This window comes from Myxocyprinus asiaticus, chromosome 17 (assembly GCF_019703515.2).
Source record: "Myxocyprinus asiaticus isolate MX2 ecotype Aquarium Trade chromosome 17, UBuf_Myxa_2, whole genome shotgun sequence".
NCBI lineage: Eukaryota > Metazoa > Chordata > Actinopteri > Cypriniformes > Catostomidae > Myxocyprinus > Myxocyprinus asiaticus.
Genome location: NC_059360.1, coordinates 7,715,058 through 7,739,091, shown reverse-complemented (window position 1 = coordinate 7,739,091; position 24,034 = coordinate 7,715,058). Strand labels below are relative to the sequence as shown.

Here is a 24,034-nt window from a genome sequence, read left to right as displayed (position 1 = left end):
ACAAGATTTAGTTTCTAAACATTGTCTGAATAAGAAGTTTGATATTACACTGATATAGTGAAAGAAAAAAAGACACTGAATAGCTGTTATATTTGTTTACTGGTATTATTGTGGTACTCTCACATGTTTAATACAGAATAATATTGTTAAAGCTCAAAAGGGGGGAGATGTAATGATAGCATAGGAATATGTTTAGGTTATATTTGGTAATATAGAGAGTGACAAATCTGTTTGTGATATGCGCAGCTAATACGGTGAATACGGAAATGAGAGTCAGCAGATGTGGAGATGAAGATGTGAGGGCATTCACATTGTTTAAAGCTGTTGCACAGTGGTTAATAAAGGAACAGAAACAGAGCTACGCTTGTATCGCCTCATTAATATATGCCGTCCTAACATTACATTGAGCAGTGTTGTCTGTGGAAGAGAATAACTTCCTTTTTGCATGGACTTTGTGCTTTGTAACTTTGCAGACCTTTGCCTGCACAAAGAGCTATGTTACACACTAAAGGAAAGGTAAAATCCCCAAAAGCATAATAGGGCCCCTTTAATGTTTCCATGTCAGCTATGGTTGAGTAGCATTTGACTTACCTTGTTAGCTGGGTTAGCTAGCTACTAGGGATGGGACAATATATTGAATTTTGAAAAATCGCATACCAAAAAAATGACAAACCATATCAAACAAAGATCAAACATCATAACCTCTTAAACATCATAATTGCTTGATTTGACACCTACTGTGCTTTTATCTACACTGTTTATAGGGTTTGCACAAGGTCCTTGAAGTGCTTACAGTTAGCTTTTAGAAATGTAAGTACTTGAATACCTGGAAAATCGCCTTTTTTGTTGAAAAGTGATTGAGATTAAAACAGAACATTTCTTCCGTGTAATGTGACATCAAAGATGAGATCCCGCACTCCACTTTCATTGAATAATGTGTCTTTTAATATCCTTCCTTTTCTTTACAGTCAGATAAAAAGTAAAAAGAAATATTAATTTTAATCACAAATTTCATGGATGCACAAAAAAAAGTGAGACTTGTTTCTCGTTAATAAACCGGGGCACCTGCACGAGTCTGTGAGATGCTCGTTGCTTGTTAAAGTGACAGTGTCATTTTTGCACTTGTTAAAGGAATATTCCAGGTTCAATACAAGTTAAGCTCAACTGACAGCATTTTGTGGCATAATATTATCAACAAAAGTAATTGACTCGTCCATCCTTTTCTTAAAAAATAATAATATTTGAACGTTAAAATACTAACTGTTTCAAAAGTATAGCCACAAGACAAACAATGTGTGTGTTCACATGATTTTAGTGTGATAAAATAGCTTAAGCTTTTCTTTTATAGCGAATAGTTATAGCCAATTTAACAACTTCGTTGCCATGACGATGTAATGTCAACAAACCCTAAATCCCTAACATGACTGTAAAAATTACAATTTAAACAACTTTACAGCTCAAATAATACATGAGTTTTAAAAGTAAGTGCTTTTATAAAATTATAATATTCACTTTTCTGTTTAAACCCTTCAAAAATTCACCCCATTCACTTCCATTGTAAGTGCCTCACTGTAACCTCGATTTTTGCTTTAAAGAAAAGGAGGGATGAGTCGAAATTAATTTTTGTGGTAATAAATTGACCATTATGCCACAAATGCTGTCAACTGAGCTTAACTTGTATTGAACCTGGAATATTTCTTTAAGACTGTTGGGCCTCATGTATTCAGATAGAAGACAAAGGCAGGCCTAACAGTCGTAAAACCTAACTCAGCCCCCACACATTCCATGTCGTAAATTATACTGATAAAAATCGCGCCAAAATCAAACAAAGGGAGTCCAAAACAGACTACAAATCCATGAAGCCTTGCTCACTAAAGGATCGATCTCTCAACTCCTATTGGATGAGGCACACAACAGAACGTCCCTCAAACATGACATCATCAGGAGTTCAAATAATTCTGAAATGCTTCCAGAATTCGCTTCCAGCGACTTAGTTCACCGAATACGGACGTAGCTTTTTACTGCTCTCCGGTGCAACCTCGTGGCATAAGGAAGTAATGTCCGACTTGAAACTGTAGCCATACAATCTCCATCTCGCTGGACGAGTTGAGATTACTCTGTGTTCAACCAAACACTCTAACGGATCCGAAGGAGACCGCCAAGCAATTCGCATCTTCACCCGTTTGCCTACAGAAGTGAAGAGATTAAAGATTTCTCTTCCATCTTCAATCAAGTCGACATTTCTGAGTTCTCCGCCAGCCACCGAGAATCAACAGCCGTACCGCCCGCCGACAGAGCGAGGAAACGGCCTCCCGTCATCAACCAAGCCTCAAGGAACCGGGTCAAAGTTAAAGGACGGAGGAAAACACATTCTACCTGTGTCCTCATGCGATTCAAGTAAGAGGTTACGTCTGGGCAGAGATAGAATATTATAGTGTGTTATTCTTGTGTTTCAAGGTTTTTGCTTGTACAGTTTACGGACTGCCATGTCCGCTCATTATTAATACTCAGGGTATTAATTATCACAAATTTGTTTTGCTGTATTGTGGTCCAACCAAATTGGATTGTGCAATTTCGCCATCGCGGGTGAAACAGAAACTGAGTTCATCCATTAAAGAGTCAAATAATGCAGGACTTTTACGAGCCCCGCTCGTAAAACCGCGTCTCTGAGTGATGAGCACAGCTGCTTTCTCTCCAGCTATCGCGAAATCAGCTTTCGGGCTGTCACTTAATCATCTCTCTCTCTCTCTCTCTCACTAACCACACTGACACACACACACACTGTCTCACACACACACCTTATGTGTTATAGGATTATTTTTATTTCCATATCGAATCACATCACTGTTTAGTTTGTAGTTGTAAATCGGAAGTTTATTTGCTGCATTGTATTAATTATTAATTGATATTACTGCATAAATAAACTTTGTTTATATTACAAAGAGAAGTGTTTTGGTTTGTTTTGGTTTTGCATACACCTGTGTCATGCTGACGGGATGTCAGTGCTCAGATTCAAACCTTCATTCATTGTTTTTTTTTCCCGAAAATCGATATTCTTCAGATGCCGATTTTCCTAAGAAAACAATCTAATATTGAGACTGTTTTAATATTCGGTTATTAGTCCCTGATTTCAGGGTGGTGCCCCGTCAATGTTAATCCTTATTAATATTCTATTGATTTTTGATAATTGATAATTATCTTTGATGATTGTTGAATTTGAATGATCAATAAGCTAGTGTTAATTTTAATTAATGTTTCATCGATGTTAACAATTGACGATTATCTTTGATAATTGTTGATTTTAAAGGATTATAAAAAGCTAAAATTGATTCTCATCAATGTTCTATTGATTTTAATAATTAGTAATTCTCTTTGATAATGATTAATTATTGCTAATAACCAAACTTGCTCCTAAATGTAGCACACTACATTTACTGGAGTCCCATATGAGGTTTTAATGAATTAGATCCAATTAATTAATTTAAATATTAATTAATAACTACAGAAATAATTATTAATTATTTCTGATAGTAACACTGATCTAAACAACCAGTAAAGCCCTACAAGACACACTTATAACTTTCAAGCACATCCCTATGCAGACAAATTAAACTGAGATAGCTCAGTGCCCTTAGTGAAAATATACAGTATGTCTCACATGAAATTGAACTGGGAAGTGATGAACATACTTTAAAAGCCTTCCTGTTATAAATTAATATTAATTTAATATGGTAATTAATAATCTTACACTAATTTAGAGCACTTGTTTATGACTTGAAGCTTAAAGTTGAGGACTTGGGACTTGACTTGGACTTGCCTGTCTTGACTTGGGACTTGACTTGAGACTTGAATGCAAAGAATTGAGACTTACTTGTGACTCGTAAAACAATGACTTGGTCCCATCTCTGTAATACAGTAATGTTCAGATAATGAGACCAGGCCCGTAGAAATGAGAGGTCGGTCCAAGGGATGAAAAGACGGTGACAGACCGGCGTGATGACCACGTGATGTGTCCCGTGGCGCCATGCCCATCTCGGGACTCGAGTCTGGAGCCAGTGCTGAAGTGGCCTCATATGCATCAACCCGTGCGGGGTGGCCACCGCCGAAGAGGCCATATGCCCCAGGAGCCTCTGAAAACGTTTTAGTGGAACTGCTGTTTTCTGCTTGAACACCTTCAAACAGGCCAACTGGGCACGCTCATTCGTAAGCCATGCCATCAAGGAGACTGAGTCCAACTCCAAACCGATAAAAGAGATGCTCTGAACCGGGAGGAGCTTGCTCTTTTCCCAGTTGACCCGAAGCCCTAGTCGGCTGAGGTGTGAGAGCACCAGGTCCCTGTTTGTGCACAACATGTCTCCAGAGTGAGCTAGGATTAGCCAGTCATCGAGATAGTTGAGAATGCGAATGCCCACCTCCCTTAACGGGGCAAGGGCAGCCTCTGCGACCTTCGTGAAGATGCTAGGAGACAGGGGCAGGCTGAAAGGGAGGACTTTGTACCGATATGCCTGACCCTCGAATGTAAACTGCAGGAAGGGTCTGTGTCGAGGAAGGATCGAGATGTGGAAGTACGCATCCAGGTCTACCGCCGCGAACCAATCTTGATGCCGGACACTCGCCAGAATGCGTTTTTGCATCAGCATCTTGAACTGGAGTCTTTGTAAGGCCCGGTTCAGTACTCGCAGGTCCAAGAAGGCCGCAACCCACCGTCTTTTTTCGGTACAATGAAGTAGAGGCTGTAAAACCCCTTCTTCATCTCGGTTGGAGGGACAGGTTCTATCGCGCCCTTCCGTAGGAGGGTAGCAATCTCCGCGCGCAAGGTAGCAGTGTTTTCACTCTTGACCAAGGTGAAGTGAATACCGCTGAACCTGGGTGGGTGCCTGGCGAACTGAATCGTGTAGCCGAGTCGGACGGTCTGGATCAGCCATCGCGATGGATTGGAAAGCGCGAGCCACGTGTCCAAGTTCCGTGCAAGGGGGACCAAGTGGACAAGGGAGGAAGGAAGACGCTCTTTTGCTGAACTGTTGGGTACCGCAGACACTTGCATGCAGCAAAATCCGGCTGTGAGACGGGTGGTGTCTGCTTCCTGCGGTGGGCTCCACGCCGGGGCCGGACCGAAGGGGCGGGCTGCGGCAGAGCCAGTGGTGATGAGCAGATGGGGTGCTCCACGAGTGCCTTATCCACCAGGGGAATCGCCGTATAGCCCCTGGCTGCCAGGCCATCGAGGGTAGTGAGAGCGGGGGAACTGCGGAATCGGGGCCGGGCAGTAAAAGGTGCCTCCCACGATTTCGTCAGCTCCTCGTGCACTTCCAAGAAGAATGGCACTGGAGCAGGGCGTGGCTGCTTTGAGCGGGTTCCACTCAAACCCGACGCTCGCGGCCGCCCGGGAAAGCATGTCCATCATTTTGGCATCGGCCTGTGACTGGGCAATCGTCCCTGAAGGGGGAAGCCAAGCTGAGGTTTCTGAATCCGACTGGACAAGCCCGCTCTCCGATGCTGTGCTCGAGAGCTCATCATCTTCGTAGGCTCTGAACAAGAAGCCAGACTCGCCATGAGAAGAGCCGGCGAACTCATCCAGAAGCCTGATTGGGGCAGACGAGCGTGCTGGGAAATGGGAGGTCCGCGGAAACTGTAACGACCAAGAAACAGCGCAACAAAATCATTTTGCGTAAAGTTAGTCCAGTCAGCCTAACTTGGTAACACCCCCAGGCAACTATTTTCTTGCAAGTACAGTTTCTAGCTACTTAAATGACGAAAATCTGAAATCTACAAAACTGCTGGCCAAGCTTAGGTTTCAATAACGTGTAATCACCAATAAAATCTGACAACAATAGTAAAAAAAAAAATTGCTTAAATCAGGGGAAAACCTGTTTATTTTTTAATTTATTTGGATTTTTCCCCTTTTTCTCCCAATTTGGAATGCCCAATTCCCAATGTGCTTTTAAGTCCTCATGGTGGCGTAGTGATTAGCCTCAGTCCAGGTGGCAGAGGATGAATCCCAGTTGCCTCCGCATCTAGGATCGTCAACCCATGCATCTTATCACATGGCTTGTTGAGACACGTTGCCATGGAGACATAGCGCGTGTGGAAGCTTCACACCATCCACCGCGGCAACCACGCACAACTCACCACGCGCCCCACCGAGAACAAACCACATTATAGCAATCACGAGGAGGTTACCCCATGTGACTCTACCCTCCCTAGCAACCAGGCAAATTTGGTTGCTTAGGAGAACTGGCTGGAGTCACTCAGCACGCCCTGGGATTCGAACTAGCGAACTCCAGGAGTGGTAGCCAGCGTCTTTACCACTGAGCTACCCAGACCAGTTTATTGAGCTTTGTGATTTCTTCTCATGTTTATTTTTCCTTGAAGTTTATTTGAGTCATCTTTGACAAGTCAGTGCTTCTTGAAAGGACTGTAAGAATTTACATAACAGCACAATGCTAGTGGTTTCACACATTCTACTTGTTTACACAAAGTATGGTTTCTGCCCTGCAGTCATTCATAAACAGACCTGTAAGAGCAGCCATTATCTCACACTTCCCAAAATCTCTTCATTACTCATTACATGGCAATTGTTGTGACTAAATGGAGGATGAAAGTCAGTCTGAGAAACCTGTAATCAGAAGTAACTAGGAAAACAAAAAGGCATCTGTGGTTGGATCTACTCTCCCCATTCTCTGCTACATCCCCCTCTGCCAAACCACAATTACAGAGGCAAACCTCACATTACCTTTATTTTAGTAAAAATATACACTGAACCAACACAAAAAGTGCTTAATTATGAACTTGTTGGTTGCATACAGACTCATTATTGAGTCAGAAATTCAATGAGAGCCAGATGATGATATAAACTTCTCATAAGAAAAATGAAGCCCTCTCTTTGGGTGGTTGTGGACCAACCACAACCCTATGGTATCTTTCTGCTGAAAGGACTTTAAATGTAGCCATGAACATTAAAGGAATATTCCAGTTTTTTTTTTTTTTTTTTTTTTTACCTAATGTCTACATACCATATGTGTGGAATGCCAAATATAATAATTTTAACACACCTTTTATGGAGTATAGACTTACATGAAACATGTTTACAGTAAACACACTTAAAATGGAAGCTTAGCAGACAAGCGGGCATCAACATCAAAAATCTAACAAACAACCTTAAAAAAAAAAAAAGAAAAAAAAAAAAGAAAACACATATATCCTGGCAAAATAAATATTTCTACAAATGAGTGCTCATGATGCAAAGATGGCAGCATCCACGCCGTGTACTTGTGGAATAGGTATACTTTGCTTTTTTGCATGCCAGATCATCTCGCACACAAAATAGAAAATTCTATTGAACGTGTTCGACACATGCACACTACGACTGCTTTGTAATAATCTTTAGTACAGTTAACAACAGGCACATGGCTGATGATGCGCACAGATGAGGACTGTCCGTGCGCGGCCCGGATTTTCTCAACACACAGACAGTCCTCATCTGTGCACATCATCAGCATCCGTGAAGACTGTGCTGATGACAAAATCTGCGTCATGCATTCTGTGCATGATCCGATCCTGAATGCAGAAAACCGAAGTATACTTTTGTCTTTAGACCTTCTTCTAACGCGTACCCAAGTTCCTCCACCTACAAATGTACCTCAAAAGAACTATTTAGACCAGTGTTTCCCAGCCACTGTACTGTGGCACACTAGTGTGCCTTGAAAGATTGTCAGTTGTGCCATGGAAAATTATCAGATTCCACAAAATAAATAAATGCATGAAAAAATAAATAAATAAATAAATAAATAAATAAATAAATAAAATCAGGGATCCAAACTCCTCACCTTTCGGAGAAATGCGCCGTTTTGAAACCATATTCAGTCACTTTTGTGATTGTGAAGAGCAATGATTAATGTGCAAAAGTGACATATTTATACGCGTTAAGGGTCTTTCACATGACTCGCGTCAGCGCTGCAGAATACACTGAAGTGATGCCACTTTACACCAAAGTGTTTTTCACACACACGTTTTTGCTTCACCAATAATGTCTTTGAGAGTACTAAGCAACAAGAAATATTTAAAAACTGTCCAAATTTGTGAAGAGACATTGAATGTCTCATAATTTCTTTTAATTAAATATTACCTTATTGTTTACGAATATCAGAGACCCCAGTTATTGAACTAATTTAAATTCACCAAGAAAACGCTCAGACCTAAACATAAACGAGTCCTTTTATTACTTTCTGCTATCAAAGCAACTGCAAGCTTTTTTCTCTCTTCCAAATACATGTTTTCAATGTTTATTGTGCACACCTCCCGCTTTTTTATGTGGCAAACTCGTAAAATCGCCCTCTGTGATGCTTTCTGCAACTCTTGTCATGTGGAGGGCAATGCGGCGCTTGATGCTTGGCGTTGAACGGAGCCTTGACGCCTCGACTCAACTAATGTGAAATGTGCTTTACAATGACGAAAGAAAATTATTGAAACTCAAAATTATTATTATTTGTCTATTATTGTGGTCTTTTCTGATAAAAGTCATGCTCAGCAGTTTAAATAGGCTACTGTAGGAAAATAATACCGTAGATCTGCTTTGTGTTTATAATTCTTATACTGAAGTCAATAGATTTGTAGCCATGCAAATTTTAATAAAAGAGAAGGTAAGGACGTTATTGAAACTCACTATTGTTAGACTATTATTGTTGTCTTTTTGGATGAAAAATAATGCTCAGACTGAAGGAAGACTATAGATCTGCTTTGTACTTTTAATGCTTTTTAATTCTTTTAATGGTAGATTTCGGTCATGAACGACTCAAAATGATTCACTGACTCACTCATAGCACATAAGATGCTCATTTGTCGCTGCCTAGTAATCAGTTAATAAAACTGAACAAATTTGTGAAACAGAAGCAAGCCTCACCAAAATACTCTCTAATTTGCAGCTAATTCTGCACAATTGTAAACTTGAATAAACTTGAATCACTAATATAGCTGGAATTGGTGCTTTTAGCTTATTCTTTTAAAAAAAATATCCCCAGAAAAAAATGTTCGTGTACCAGTGATTGTCTTACCTTTTTCACCCCTCATGAGTTTGCATCTCTGTAATTTGTTGTGGCATTGCAAGAACAAATCTACAAATTAGAAAAGAAGCAAATCAGTTGTTTTTTCATTACCCATTTAGCGCTCTTGCCACCTGTGACCTCACACAGCATAGCTTACCTATATGACTTGTTTTTTTTTTTTTTTTTTTTTTGCATAGCCGAATTTCAAACATTACAAGTAAACACGCTACTAAGACGGACAGAAAACATGGACAAGTTCTTGAAAAGGAAAAATATTGACGATGGTTAGCCTATGTGGGATAATGGTGTGCCGTAGAATTTTTTAGTCATAAAAAGTGTGCCGTGGCAGAAAAAAGGTTGGGAAACACTGATTTAGACAACTTAACTGCTCAAATAATAAACATTTCACTTCACATTTAGTTTTTTTAATGGTCCGGCCCACCTGCCTGTGAAGCTGCAATTATTAGCATATACACAGCAAATAGTAAAGTAAAACTACACATTCGGTTTGAATGTAGATGGGTCATAATTTAGTTATCTCACTCTACTGTTTTGCCAGCAGTTGTTTTATATTTCCATTAAAATGACAGAATAAAAAACTTTGTGCTGTTTAACAAACTTTAGAAGCAACACAATTTTTCAAAGCAATTTTTATATGGTTATTCTGTCAAATCAACCAAATTTCAGAAACGTTCCTGGCTGAAATTTTATTTTGTTAATACTTAATCTGAAGAAAGATAAACATCAATGATGATCAAAGCAAAATAATACATTATTTTGTAGAGGGGGATCATAACAATTTTCGCCTAGGATTTGAACAAAATTACATGTTAAAAAATAAAAATAAAAAATTAGAAAAGTGGCAGTGTCATTATTTTATTTTTTTCACAGAACAAGTATAGGTGCTTTTCCCAAAAAAAAAAAAAAAATAAAAAATAATAATAATAAAAAAATAATAATAATTTGCTTATAACTCCAGAAGTATTAAATAGCCTATTTCTTTAATATCCTTTAAGATTCTGGTTCACAACAAACTTTCCTTTTGGTATTTCCTTAAGGCCCTATATGGTTAAATCCCAGAGATATGGGGCTCTCAGTGTGGCTACAATGCATAAATTGTTGAAATGTACCCATTTTCAATGGTCAAAAAAACTAAATGTGGGTCACATGATATTAAACTAGTCCGACAAAAAAAAGATCTGAAGTATAAATAATGTTGCAACTAGAAATCTACCTTTATTTGTTCACATAAAAACAATACTGTCAAAATGTCCAATTTTCAAGAGTCCAAAAATAGACTATTGCTCTAAAATAGCGACAAATGTGGCTTTTCATGTAGTCCAATACCTTTATCTAGTTTCTGGATTTTAGAAATGTACATCTGCAAAGCAAATTTGGTGGGAGGGTCCAAAAGGCTGTAATAAAAACTTAGCTTTAGACACAACAATGTAACAAAGGAAAAGTGTTATCATTTATTAATCGATTTTAGAGCATGAATGAAGCACTTCAGGGACATATTACATTTCACTTCAGTTATGCAAGTTAGCTTACACTTTAAAATAAAAATATTGTAAATCAATACTGTTACACCTGTGGCACCTGCTACCTCTCCTGTACACCGGCAGAGGTTTCCATCCCCAGATTACTAACTTCTCACTAACTACATTTCCCATAATCCTTCGTTCAGACTGATTACTCTCACACCTGTTTCACATTTAATCCTATTATTTAAGTTCCTGGTTTTCTCACATTCAGTGCTAAGTCTTGTTTGCCTTGTCAACATTTCTGAGTGTTATTTACCCATCCTGTTTTCCCTGTGTTTTGACTCCTTCCTGTTCCTCATGTCTCCCAGCCAGCTTGTGAGTTTTGTGGATTTATTGCCTGTTTACCAGATTACCCCTCTGCCTATCGGATTTACTTGGTTTGCCTTTCTGGACTGTTTACCTGTGTATCGAACTATTGCCTGCCTTTTGTTTACCCCTCTGCTTATCGGATTTACTTGGTTTGCCTTTCTGGACTGTCTGCCTGTGTACTGAACTCTTGCCTGCCTTTTGTTTACTATTGCTTGCCTTTTTTTTTTAATTCCCTTTTTTTATTTTGTTACTTTTTTTTTTTTTACTATTTATACTGTTATTAAAACTGCACGTGGATTTTAACACACCTGCCTCGGCTTCCTCGCTACAAGTACAGTATGATGAGACTATTTATTTGATGTTACTTGATACATGAATTTTGATTAGATCCTGAGTGAATACTGAGAGAATGAATAAAAGACATTGTGGTGGGTGTCTTCCAAAGCATGTGAAATTTTCTGATGCAGATGAGTCACAACAACCATGCAGGCTGTTATGAGTGAATGACTGACTCAACCCTGTGATCCACACACACACACACACACACACACACGAAATGGTGGACTAGAATTTAAAGGCTGCCTTTCTGCCATATACCTGAAGACCCCATGAAATGGTTTGACGAGTGCAGTTTTCTTTCTTGTTTATCAGAAGTTTGGACAATACAAATCGAAGGGAAATACATTTTGTTTTAAATAAAAGTGGTTGTAGCATCTCTAGTGTTCATTTCACCAGGAAACTGCTACAATTCATACAACACGCCAGTTAAAAATAATTTAACAAAACTATAGTTAGTAACGTGATTCTATGACACAAGGCTGATTCTGTCAACATTGAGTAAATAGCATATAGATGGCCTCAAATCTAACACAAAAAAAAAGACTGCATAGCCAAACTTATATTTCATGGGGTCTAAAGGGGTAATACCATAACTGATTTGTTCACTTATGTTAGTAAAGATTTTAGCACCCAAAAACAGTAGTTTTGGGGGTTTTCATGACCGTTTCCCACCCTGTATCTGACACTTAGCATTAAAAAGTAATTTGTTTGCTGATGTGCTGCATTTAAGATACACCTTCTTATGTGAAACCCACAGCGTATGTAGTCTGCTAATACACGGGATGTGGGCTTACTGTTAGGTTCAACATAGTTTGTAGCTGACTCAAAAATAACATTGGAATAACTGAGCTCACTCACTGATCATGCATATGCACGTATTTATGCGTAAAATCTGTGTATGATTTTTTTTTTTTTTTTTACTAGGGCTGTCAATCAATAAAGAATTTTATCAAATGAATTACATATGATGCTGATTAATTAATCAAGTTAATCACAACTAATCACATTTTCAATATTTGCTGAAAAAGGCCCCAAAATTAAAATATTTAAATAATATAATAATAATATATAATAATATAATCAAATTAATAATCAAATTACAATCAAAATAATCAAATTATAATAACATTTAAATAATAAATATAATATTTATAACAATTCAGTTAGAATCATTTAAAGACATTACATAATTTGTTGCAGAAAAGTGATTAGAAAATGCAAAAAGTGGCTTTAAAAGTCAGTATATTGTTTGGTTTATTTCCATAACACTGGCATACACTCCACAGTAATCCATTTTGCAATGGAGTTCGACAATGTCCAAGGTAGACACTGTTCGCACAGGATGCGTTTTTGCATCTGTCAGTGCTATTTTTGTTGGGCTACATACAAATGCATCAGGCAGACGCTTTTGGAGCATCTCACTGTGATAGCGTTGCATTTGAATGTTTTTTTTTAGCGTCTTTCTCATAAACAATGCATTTTTATGAAGCTATGTCAAGTTAAATGCAATTTCACAAGGCTCGAGACCTCTGCGATCGGAGTTGTACTCCATCCGTCTTTGAACACAAGAACGTGTCCTGTTGTGTGAGGCTCCTTTACTCATTTTGTTTATATTAAGTGTGGTTTGTGGATGACCTTTACAGCTGGAGTTGCGCTGACTGCCCCCTGCTGACTGTGACCCAATTAAACATGAAAGTGTTGCTTCAAGCTTGAATTCCTTATTACAAATTTTTATTTAAAGCATTTTTTTATTTATTTTTCATAATCACACTGAATTTACGTGTTAAATTGACAGCTGTCATTTATATACAAAAATCACAATTCAACAATAAGTTTGCATTAGTGTTGTCATGGTACCACAGTATAAATATGCTAATATGACAATGTGCTATTGAACACACTTGATTAGCCTATTTAAAAAGTTACAATGTAAATAATAAATTAAAAGAAATGCATGTTTCCTTCAAGTGTTTCTCAATCAATGATGCATTGCTTAAGTGTTTTTAAATAGCACCCTACTGAAATATGTTTTATTCTTTACCAAATCAGGTTTTCCTTTTTGTTATTATTATTATCATTTTCCAGAACTCCATGTTTTAGAGTTTATTTTAATTTCATCATCAAAATGGTGTCTAATTCATTCATTCTTAAAACTTCTAACAAGTGAAATTAGAACTTTTCAACATGCCATTGCATTTTTTTGCCAAACTTTTATTTCACAGCAGTCTTGCTTGTGATATATTTCTTTATTATTATTATTATTATTATTATTATTATTATTATTTATCATTACAGTGAATATTACATTTTATTATACAGTTGTAATAAATTTCTGTCACAATTTCTTCAATTTCAGGGCTCTAGGTTATATTTTGAAATGTGCTTTTATTATGACGTATATTTTTTGCCTGAAGCTTCACTTTCCATATAAAGAGTTTGCAACACAGAGACTTTTAAGTCATGTCTGAAATCTCTTCTCTTTACACCGGCCTTTGAGTCTGACAAATGAAATGTAGGACACAGTTTTGGAATGTTTGTATTTTGTGTTTTAGATAACTGGTATTTGTGTATATGAAGCACTTTGGTCAACTTTGTTGTTTAAAATGCTATATAAATAAAGTTGAGTTGAGAGATTAAAGCGCAAATGCTGTGAATTAATTATATAAATACAGTATATACGTAGTTTACATGTTCTGCATGGTTCACAGCAGATTGGTGCTCTGCTCTGTCATCTGATACAACGTGTCATGAATTAATCTCAATATCTGTGGAGTTTCCAGTGTATGAGCAGTCGGATTTAAAAATTCATTCAAAGTACGCATCTCTTCCACACTAAGATTGCAGCCTTTGGCGGATTAATAAATCAAACTAGGACATGTCATGATTTTAATTTGATTAATTGTCCATTTCATTGTAAGGAGTAACAAAGTACATGCTCAAAATGAGCATTTTAAAGCAGTCGTGTGTCAGTCATACGGAGCGCTGGTACCGGATTGAGCCTGTGCTCGGTACTACCAGTACTGCAGAAACACTGGTATCGTTACTTCTTTTTTATTTTAGTATCTGTACTTTTGACAACACTAGTTCGCATATACATTTTTTACAGCTTAGTTTTTAAAAATGGTCTATTTGCACTGGGAAGTCCTAAAATTTACAGTATGTTTTCATAGTACAGTGCACTCTTATCTCCAAAGATCAAGGAAAATTAGATTTTTCCTTGGCCAAACTAAAAAATCATTTATAACCTTGCCGAGAGACAGGTGTCATTTACATAACTGATTCTACAAAATAATATATAAAAAAAGACCCCATTAACTAAGATTTGTTTTTAACGCAGTGGTCAAATGAAGGCAAGGGCAGGATTTCCCATGATGCCCTGATGTGGTTAAGACCCTTTGTCTTTGCTTGCACAGTAACACCCTTCCTCTGTTTACCCAACTGCAGGTGCTGCATGAGGATTATTATAATGTGACCTTTACACCATGCAGTGGGAGACCCGATTCTTAAATTATATTTGAAGGTGCTGAGTGTGACTGAGATTTTGAAGCTACAGCAAAGAAGGAACTTTTCAGTGAATGACAAATTTAGCTTTTTTCCTCACACAAAAGTTATCATATGGCTTCAGAAGGTGTTTTTAGACTACTTTTATGGTGCATTACTTTCAAGTTTGCATGCGCCTTTCATTGGTCCGCTTGTGTGTTTAAGGCATTCCATTTGTTCCTGAGGATTAGTCCTCTGCCACAACTGAGATTGCCGTGTCCCGTCCACCTTTCTGCCTGGCTATGCACCCTTGGTGGGCTAATGAACCATGCTACCTAAGGTTGCATTTCCCCCATTGCGTTAAGCTGTGTTTATAAAGATCACTGCTCTTATGCTGGCACTACTAAGCTCCTGTGATCTGACGGCTTTGTATTGGGTGGTTCAGCTTTTAATGCAAAAGACAGTGTTCCCACCCCTTGTCACCTCAATGCTGTTATAAATGGAGAATGGCTTCATGCAAATATCAACGGATTGTCAAATGTGATCAAAGATCTTTTGTGGAAAGTTGGAGTGTATTGGAACTGAAATGTTTGAGGAAAGTGCTGCAGATGTTGTAATAATCAGGAACTAGTAAAGTTTGTTCAGTTCTTAACGTTCACCAAAATGTGTTTCATTGTATTTGTGCCTATCATTTAACTTAAAGCTTTCTGTAATGCTCTATCGTGTACCAAGCGAAAATACAGTCCCATAAAATTAAAGAGGAAAACAGGAAATGCCAGGAGTCGTTTCTTTAAACCTTCAACAGCAAGTCTCCATTAAATATTTAAAAGATTCCTAATAAGACGACATATGGTGATGTCATGGATCTAAGGGTTGACATATGGCGTTGTGATGGAGAAAATTATTAGATTGTAGCATAATAATAATTAACAGAACCAACAGAAAAAGTAAAGTCTTGATTTAGTGGTAACACATCATGGGTAGGCCTGTAACACACTCAACTTGGCAAATTAGCATTATTTTTAAGATAACAGATCTGACTTGTGAAACAGATACTTGTGAAATAGCTTGTTATAGATTCATAACTGAAAGACAACAATGCACTCTGTAGTTTTGAGAAAATCTATATGTTACTTTTATTGTAAAAATAAAGATTTTCTGATGCATCGTGATCTTCATTTGAACAATCCTGATATCGATTCTTAAATCCCAAGAGTGATCCTTTACTATATGCGCAACTCTCTACTATACAAGTAAATCACTCACATATGAGACCAATCTTTGCGCTATGCGACTAAAAATGTATGTGATTAGCCACTAGCTGGTAAATGTTCGGATTTAGTAGAATATTGGCTAAGAAGTTCAGCATCCTTTCTTCGCGTTTTGAGAGTTAAAGTTTGATTTGACTCATTCCATGTGATCTGTGTCCAAAGACAAGATCCACACAATCCATTTGTTATTGAATAATGTCTTTTTTAATATATTTTCTGTTCTTTAAAATGTTTTATAAAAAATAAATAAATAAAAAACATTTAATTATCACACATAGCACAGATGAGGTAAAGTAGCCATTCAAGTCCTCTCTCATTAATATGTGCTCATTTACAAATACTCTTTACAGAACTGCTGGTTTTATTAAAGAGACAATACAATGATTTTTAGCTTGTGTTCTACAAATTAATATAAATACTTGAAAATAGGGCTGCACGATTATGAAATTTGGCTGACAATTAATTGTCAAACAAATTATTGCAATTATGACAATTAATTGTCTGTTTGAGGGCTATGACAATTATTTGTCTCTTTTAGGGCTTTCACTATTTATTGTATTGTACATTGTCATATATGTGTGCTTCATACACTTTAAGAAGTAATTCTTTACATATTTAACTTCAAACATATAAAACAAATAATAAAATAGTGATATATGATTTCCTTTTAAGGTTTTAAAAACTTAAGAATGACATGAAAAATAATATTTAAATATCAAAATATTTCTAAATTCTTAAACAATGTCTCTCTTTTTGGTCAACTTTAGTTTTGACATGTACAATTGTACATGTACACTGCTGTTTTTGGAACTCATAAAAATATATATTTTATTGTTTTATATTAAAAAAAAAACTTTATTATGTTTATATAATATATTATATTATGCAATAGTAAAATACTTCTGTCCTAATTTCTTCACTTCCATACATTATTTTAATACTCTTTGATTAAACCCACAAGTCCTTATTTCTCATAAAGCAAAGCCTTTTAAGATTTTGTTTCATCATTTAAGTAGGTAGTAAGTAGGTGTCTCCTCCTCTGTGTCACTGTGCATCATTAACACTGTGTGTTTGAATCCCCTTTGACCAGGAACATTTGCCATTACATGATTTTTAAGTTAAAAAGAAACCGGGGCGCTTTGCGTTCCCTATCAAAGTTTATATTTGTTGATATTTTTGCGGGAGTTTTGCGAGCCTCTGCTGACGGGCACGCGCATCAGAGCACTTGAGAAGTGCTTCACATGCTCTTCCTGACAGAAGTGGCTCTGGTTGACATCCGATCAGACAATTATTCAATAATCATGACAGGCCTACTTGAAAATAGTATAAATTATGCAATAAACAGTAACAAAATATAATATATGCAATTTAATATAATATTTATTGATGAAATACATGGATTCATACATTTTTAAAAAGCTAAACTGTGAACAAAATGATGCAAAACAAATAAAAATACAATTTGTAAAATTTATATTTTTGTAATGTACATAGTTAGAAGGTCCCCTGTATAATTAACAGCATTGGCTAGGAGAAAGTGTTTCATATGTAAGCAAAATTGACATTATAACTTAAATACACCAATATGAAATTGATATCAAATCTAAATTGAAATCGAAAGTTTGTGAATCAGAATCAAATCGGAATGGGAAATCTGTATCAATCCCCAGCCCTAGACTCCTCAAATACCATGGTAGTTTTGCATAGTATATGAAAATAGATACAAGGATAAAGTAGGCAATTGTTGTCATTATTTTAGCAAAGATAAACTTACCAATTCCAACCATCCAAGTTAAATTAAGATTGCCAGCCTGATCTAAGGAAAATTACTTGACTGTGGCCACATTTTTTGCAAAATGACATTACGTGGTTCATTACATGTATCCCAACAGTTCAGTGGTGAAATGTCCACTGTGTGGTGCTAATAAATTTTCTCCCAAACAAATTAGTTTTTGAAGGCTACTGCTCTATCGATTTGAAAATCAACAAAATGTATCTCCCTACCCTTAAACAAAAATGTTATAAAAAGAAAATGTGAGATGAAAAACACAATTACTCAAGCAACCATGTCATTTTGTGAAGCTTAAATGACACTTTTGGCTCAAGTGTCAATCAGTTTGCTCTTCAGGACTTGTCCCCTGGTCCTTTGCATAGCAAGGGCAACGCTCTCTCAGCTGAGTTACAACGCAATTGTAAATGTAGTGTGTCATGTAAAGGAAATGTTAAAATGTATTGCCTTACAAGTAATGTGCTATAGTGAAAGTGTTTTGATGTCATAAGATAGCACTGTGTGAGAAACAGGGCGAAAAGCAAGTGTTTAAGAACTGAAAATTTGCTTGTGATTTGTGTCAAAGGGAATAAAAGTCATTGTTGTAGCACCTTTAGTGTTTATTTCATCAGGAAACTTCTGCAATACGCAATAAGTAGTCACGTAAAAATTATTTTGTAAAACTCTAGGTATAGTAACATGATTCAAGGAGATCATGTTGTATTTTGCCCATTGTGCCCACAATGTTTGACTGGCACGACTGAGGTGTTTTATGCATAGGAAATCCCCTTAAAGGAATAGTTCACCCAAACATTTAAATTCTCTCATCATTTACTCATCATTATGCCATCCCAGATGCGTTTGACTTTCTTTCTTCTGTAGAACACAAACGAAGATTTTTAAAAGAATATCTCGGCTCTGTAGGTCCACATAACGCAAGTGAATGGTGACCAAAATTTTGAAGCTCCAAAAAGACCATAAAGGCAGCATAAAATTAATCCATAAACTCCAGTGATTTAATCCATGTCTTCTGAAGTAATCCAATAAATTTTGGGTGAGAACAGACCACATTACAACTCATTTTATACTGTACATCTTGCCATTGCAGTCTCCACAATCATCATTTCAAGCTTGATTACACTTCCTTTCTATTACTTAAATTATCTTTCGATTACTTTTACGCATGCGCAGAGCATTAGGAAGTGTAATCGAGGGCGAGTAAATGATGAGAGAATTTTCTTTTTGGGGGGAACTATTTCTTTACCACACTCCAGGCACTTTTGACAAAGAGAAGTCTCTTATTGTAAAAACTCATTAATGACCATGATAACATGCACTTAAGAAAGAGGTTTACTCTGGGTTTTTGCAGAATGAGGCATTCTGAAGCATCATGTAAACAAGAACGTCAATTTCCTTACACTGTTTAAGGGATTAAGAGAAAGCGGTTTAACACACCCAGGTTTCTCCCAGAGAAAGCTACTTATGTGGCCATGTAAACACAAAAGCAGCATTCTAACAGCCTTTTGAAGAGTGTGCATGTGCATGGAACAGACCAAATAACAAACGTCTTAGAATGGAGCCAAACAACAAGTAAACCAAAAATGTCTTGGAGTACAGTGGGAAAAGCGCATACACTATAAACAAGCACATACTCTATAAACAATACCATTTATACACACCGATTTAAAATATCGGCGGTCCCTCACTTTTGCGTATATGCGCTTGTAAATTGTGGGATTCCTGGAGATTTACGTAAGAGGGAAAACCCACAATTGCAGAGATGCAGGTCACAATAGAAAGTTAAGGAATCAAACACTGCAACAACTCTGGAATATCTGGAAATTAAGCGAAGCAACAGAGAATAAAATATTGAAGTCTTCCTCAGATACCATGTTTGTTATTTACAGAAGCGTCATGGGGAAATTACGTTGCTGTGGAGAAAGCTGCTTACTGACCGAGCTGCATGTATACAGGAGTAAAGAGTATGCCACTTATACAGTGCTTTCTCACAATACGCCACTTTCTCATAATAACCCACTTTCTGGTGTCCATGTAAACGTAGTCAATGGTATCCACAAAAACAAACACACAGGGCTCTGTTTTCATGGGTGCACAAAGCGTAGTGCTATATGCGCTACGACCGTGCACAACATCTTATCCAATTTTCGTGAGAGCGCTAATTCTAAGTGCAATATTCATGCCAGCGCGAAGCGCAAGTGGCCGTGGGTGGGAGTGTTTGCGCGCAAACTGTGTGTATATTTATGTAAATGAAGTGATGCAAAGCGCCATTTGCTATTTTCCTGAGAAATAGGTCATTGCGCTAAGACGTTTCAATACCACTTCTTATCTCAGTGCAAAGTCCAAATTCAGTTCCGGCATTTGCAGTTTGGAGATTCCACCAGTAATTGGTAACAAAGTTAATGTCCAAACTCTAAAAATACAGTGGAGCATCAAATTATGTCCATGATGATCACTGTTGTAGCTGCTTTATGAAACATATATGTTTGAGATTGTGTTAAACTATCTTTAACTAATATATATATATATATATATATAACATTAACCTTCCCAATCATAGATAAATGTAATATGCCCACATTGCTCGAAAACCTTTTTATTACAGGGTCAAAATTAACTCTAACTAAATCACACAAATTTGCTGGGAATAAAAAACTCAAATACTTAATGCCCTGTTTGGGCCACTGGAAGTCGCCCGGCTGAAAAGCTGTTACTGGGCAGTACGCTGTCAGAGCCAAAGATTTGGATTTAGACCAATTCACTCTATATCCTGAGAACTTAGAAAAGGAATTAATAATCTGTGGAGGCTAGGCATAGATCTAGTAGGGTCAGAGACAAATAATAAAATATCATCTGCATAAAGCAAAAGCTTATGCGCCAAGCCACCCGCCACCACCACTGGAAAATCATCCTCCATCCTTATCGCGGCTGTAAATGGTTCCAGGGCAAGACAGAACAATAAAGGGGAAAGAGGGTAACCTTGATGGGTGCCACTATCCAGAGTAAAATAATCTGACATTAATCCATTTGTTTGAACCGCCACTACCAGGTGTCTGTAAAGTAACTTAATCCAACCAAAAAAGTATTCCCGAACCCATACATTTCCAAAATCATAAAAAGATAATCCCATTCTACCATATCAAACATCTATTCAGCGTCAAGCGAGACGGCAACGACCGGAGTCTGATCATTTGCCACTGACCACATGCCTTAATTACCTCACCAAGCTCTTCCAAGGTTTTCTCAGAATCAAGGGAATTGCTCAGTCATCAGCTTAGGATGTTCTAATGGTTCCACAAAGTTTCTAATATCCTCATCAGTAGACGAAGACGTGGAACTATAGAGATCAAGATAAAATCCTTTAAAAGCATTATTAATATCAATGGCTGAGGTAAATATTTCACCACCAGCAGATTTCAGGGAATGGTAGAAAAAGACTCTCTCTGTTTTATATATCTAGCCAGAAGTTTTCCTGCCTTGTCCCCCGACTCAAAGTATGACTGTCTTGCCCTGAATAGCCAAAACTCCACCTTCCATGAAATGACAGTATTATATCTGTATTTCAACATTAGACGACATTCGGCGCTTCAGCTCTGCCTCGGCACTTTTAATATTCCCTTCTAATTTCAGAAGTTCTTGTGCTTTGGATTTTTTGATGAATGCAGCATACTCTATGATCTGGCCCCTAAGAACCGCCTTAAGTGCCTCCCAAGCCATGCCCACAGATGATACTGAAGACCAGTTGGTCTCCATATAGACACTGATTTCAGTCTTTAGCATTTGTTGGAATTCAGGATTTTGCAAAAGGGATACATTAAAATGCCAACTATATGATTTATTTTTCTCCGTATGTGGCAACAGCTCTAAACACACGTTATCTGAGACTAAAATGTTTCCAATTGAGCAATCAACAACAGATGAAATGAGGGACTTAGATATATATAAAAAAATCTATTCTAGAGTAAATCTTATGGACTAATGAAAAAAAAATGTATAGTCCCTACCAGATGGGTTCAAAAGTCTCCAAATATCTGTAAGACCAAGATTTTTACACATCCTGTGAAGCGTCAATGTTGCTCTAGGGGGCTTGCACACTTTTGCTTCACTATGATCAAGGAATGAGTCCATCAAAAGATTAAAGTCTCCTCCCAGTATAATATCATGAGGGGTAAAGTATGATGAGTCGCGTTGTGTTCTCCATGTGTGTTTGTGATGACCTAAGATGAACGCAAATGGACCGGGGTTCGATAGAATCAAGTGAGTGTGAAACCAGACCAGAGCTGCTGGGGGCACCGGGAACAATCACACTCGGAATCGGACCGCAGCAAACGTGCCCAGTGTGAAAGCCCCCTTAATGTCTCCAGAGCCTGAGGATTTTGAATTCTTTGACATATTGTCCTCCTAGAAAAGTTATGGAACAGATTGTATCGAGTCTCACCGGTTTATATCATTAAAAGTGTTAAAACTAGCAAAGTGCGCAGAGCTCAGCGTTCACACGTCTGATCCTCGCATGGCGTCACGTGACTCCCCCAGTGTGTGTATAGTTAATGGGATTCAAAAACATACAATTTATAAGGGAATGGATTATCAATCAATAAGCAGACTAAACTCAGAGGACATGACCCAAAGTGTAATGGACTATAATGTAATAGATATGAGCATGTTTACAAGCATGTTCTTGCCAACATGATCGCACAGGAAGTTAGCATGTTAATGACGAGCAGCATCTCTCGTCAGACATCTTTGCATCCATTCAAATGTGTTTACCTTTTCCTGTGGCGTGACTGATAACGCATTGTCTCAACAGCCTCAGAGACCTGGGTTCTTGTACCGCCCTGAAACCAGGATGATATCGCATTTACATTATCAATGATGGGTCTGAAAAGCAATTTTTCTCATGTTCTGAGTAAAAAGGAATGCAATGTGAAATTTGTACAAAGTTACATTTATCTTTAACAGTGCTATCAAAGTGGATAGCAGGCACAACAACAGCGCTACAACTTGGGCCACCATCTTGATTGTTTTGGGTTGAAGATTAAATGACTGTTTTACATGACAACAAATACATCATCGTTTAAGAATTTATCTGTTTTCCCTGTCCACACTACAACACGAAGATGACTTTTTTAAATGTATCCACTTGGATACATCCAGCGTTTTTTGAAAAGCTCAGTTTTACCTGGACAAAAAAACCCTCTCAGTGTGGACGGAAGTGTGGAAAATTTTGCTAAATTAATGTGTTAATTAGTGTGGACGTGGCCTAAAGCCTGGTTTTTACTTTGGAAGAAGCCAAACTTTTTTCTCCTGGACGAACTAAAGCACCCAAGGCGAACGAAGCCGCCGTTTATATGAAGCACAACGTCGTTTTTAAAATAAGTTTGTTTAGAGTGATGTCACGGTGTTTAACGTACTGTTCCAGCCACAAGTAAAGCCAATAATGCAGGTTTTTCTCGCTGTGGACTGCCGCTTTTAGAGCTGTTCCACTGTTGCTTTATTAAACTTTTCACGGCCCCTTTCACTTTTAAAAACTCAAATCTCTCTCCACTCATTTGTCGTGGCTGTGCTGTCTTTGCAGAGTTTGTGTTGCAAATCATGTAAAAAAGTATATTACCACAAAACCTCTGAGAGAGGAGCTTCAAAGTTATCCATTTTAACGACAGTAACCTAGGCAACAACTCCTCAGCTGGCACGCACAATTATAAATAAAAAGCATCACGTCCAAACCACACCCACGAATAGTTTTAACCAATCATCAACATTCTTCAACCAGCCGAGTTCTCTTGGGTCAAGAATTTCAGAGATGTGCACGAACAGGAGAAATCTCACCAAACGTACACCTTGGCAGAACAAAAACGTCACTGCTTTTTGTCATCATTTATAAGCGAACTAAGCGAAGCCTGTTCGCACAGTAAGTATAAATTAGTCTTTAGGAGCCACTCTGAAGACATTTCACACGGAAACTGGAGCTCACACGTTCCCGTACGTTTAAAAAGACTTCCTGCTTCGGGCAGTGGTTCGAATTACGGGAAGCATATACAGTTAAGCTTAAGAACTTTTTCGCCTAATTCACAGTTGCTGGGTTTCCATCCAAAATGTTTCACATTTTTTTAAGCGCATTTCTAAAAATTTGACTTAAGAAAGACAAATTGTTGCATGTTTCCATCCACTACGTAATGCACATTATCATGAGGGAGACGCCTCGTCATGATGGAGCATGATGACCTCTCCCTGCTTTGGGGACAGTTTTATTTGCAAGATTGGAGCAAT

The 24,034-nt window shown here is 37.5% G+C and overlaps 1 pseudogene; it reads right to left on the bottom strand.

The window, feature by feature from the left end:
• LOC127454700 (SR-related and CTD-associated factor 8-like) overlaps positions 1-24,034 on the bottom strand; it is a 158,114-nt pseudogene that overhangs the window by 132,780 nt on the left and 1,300 nt on the right.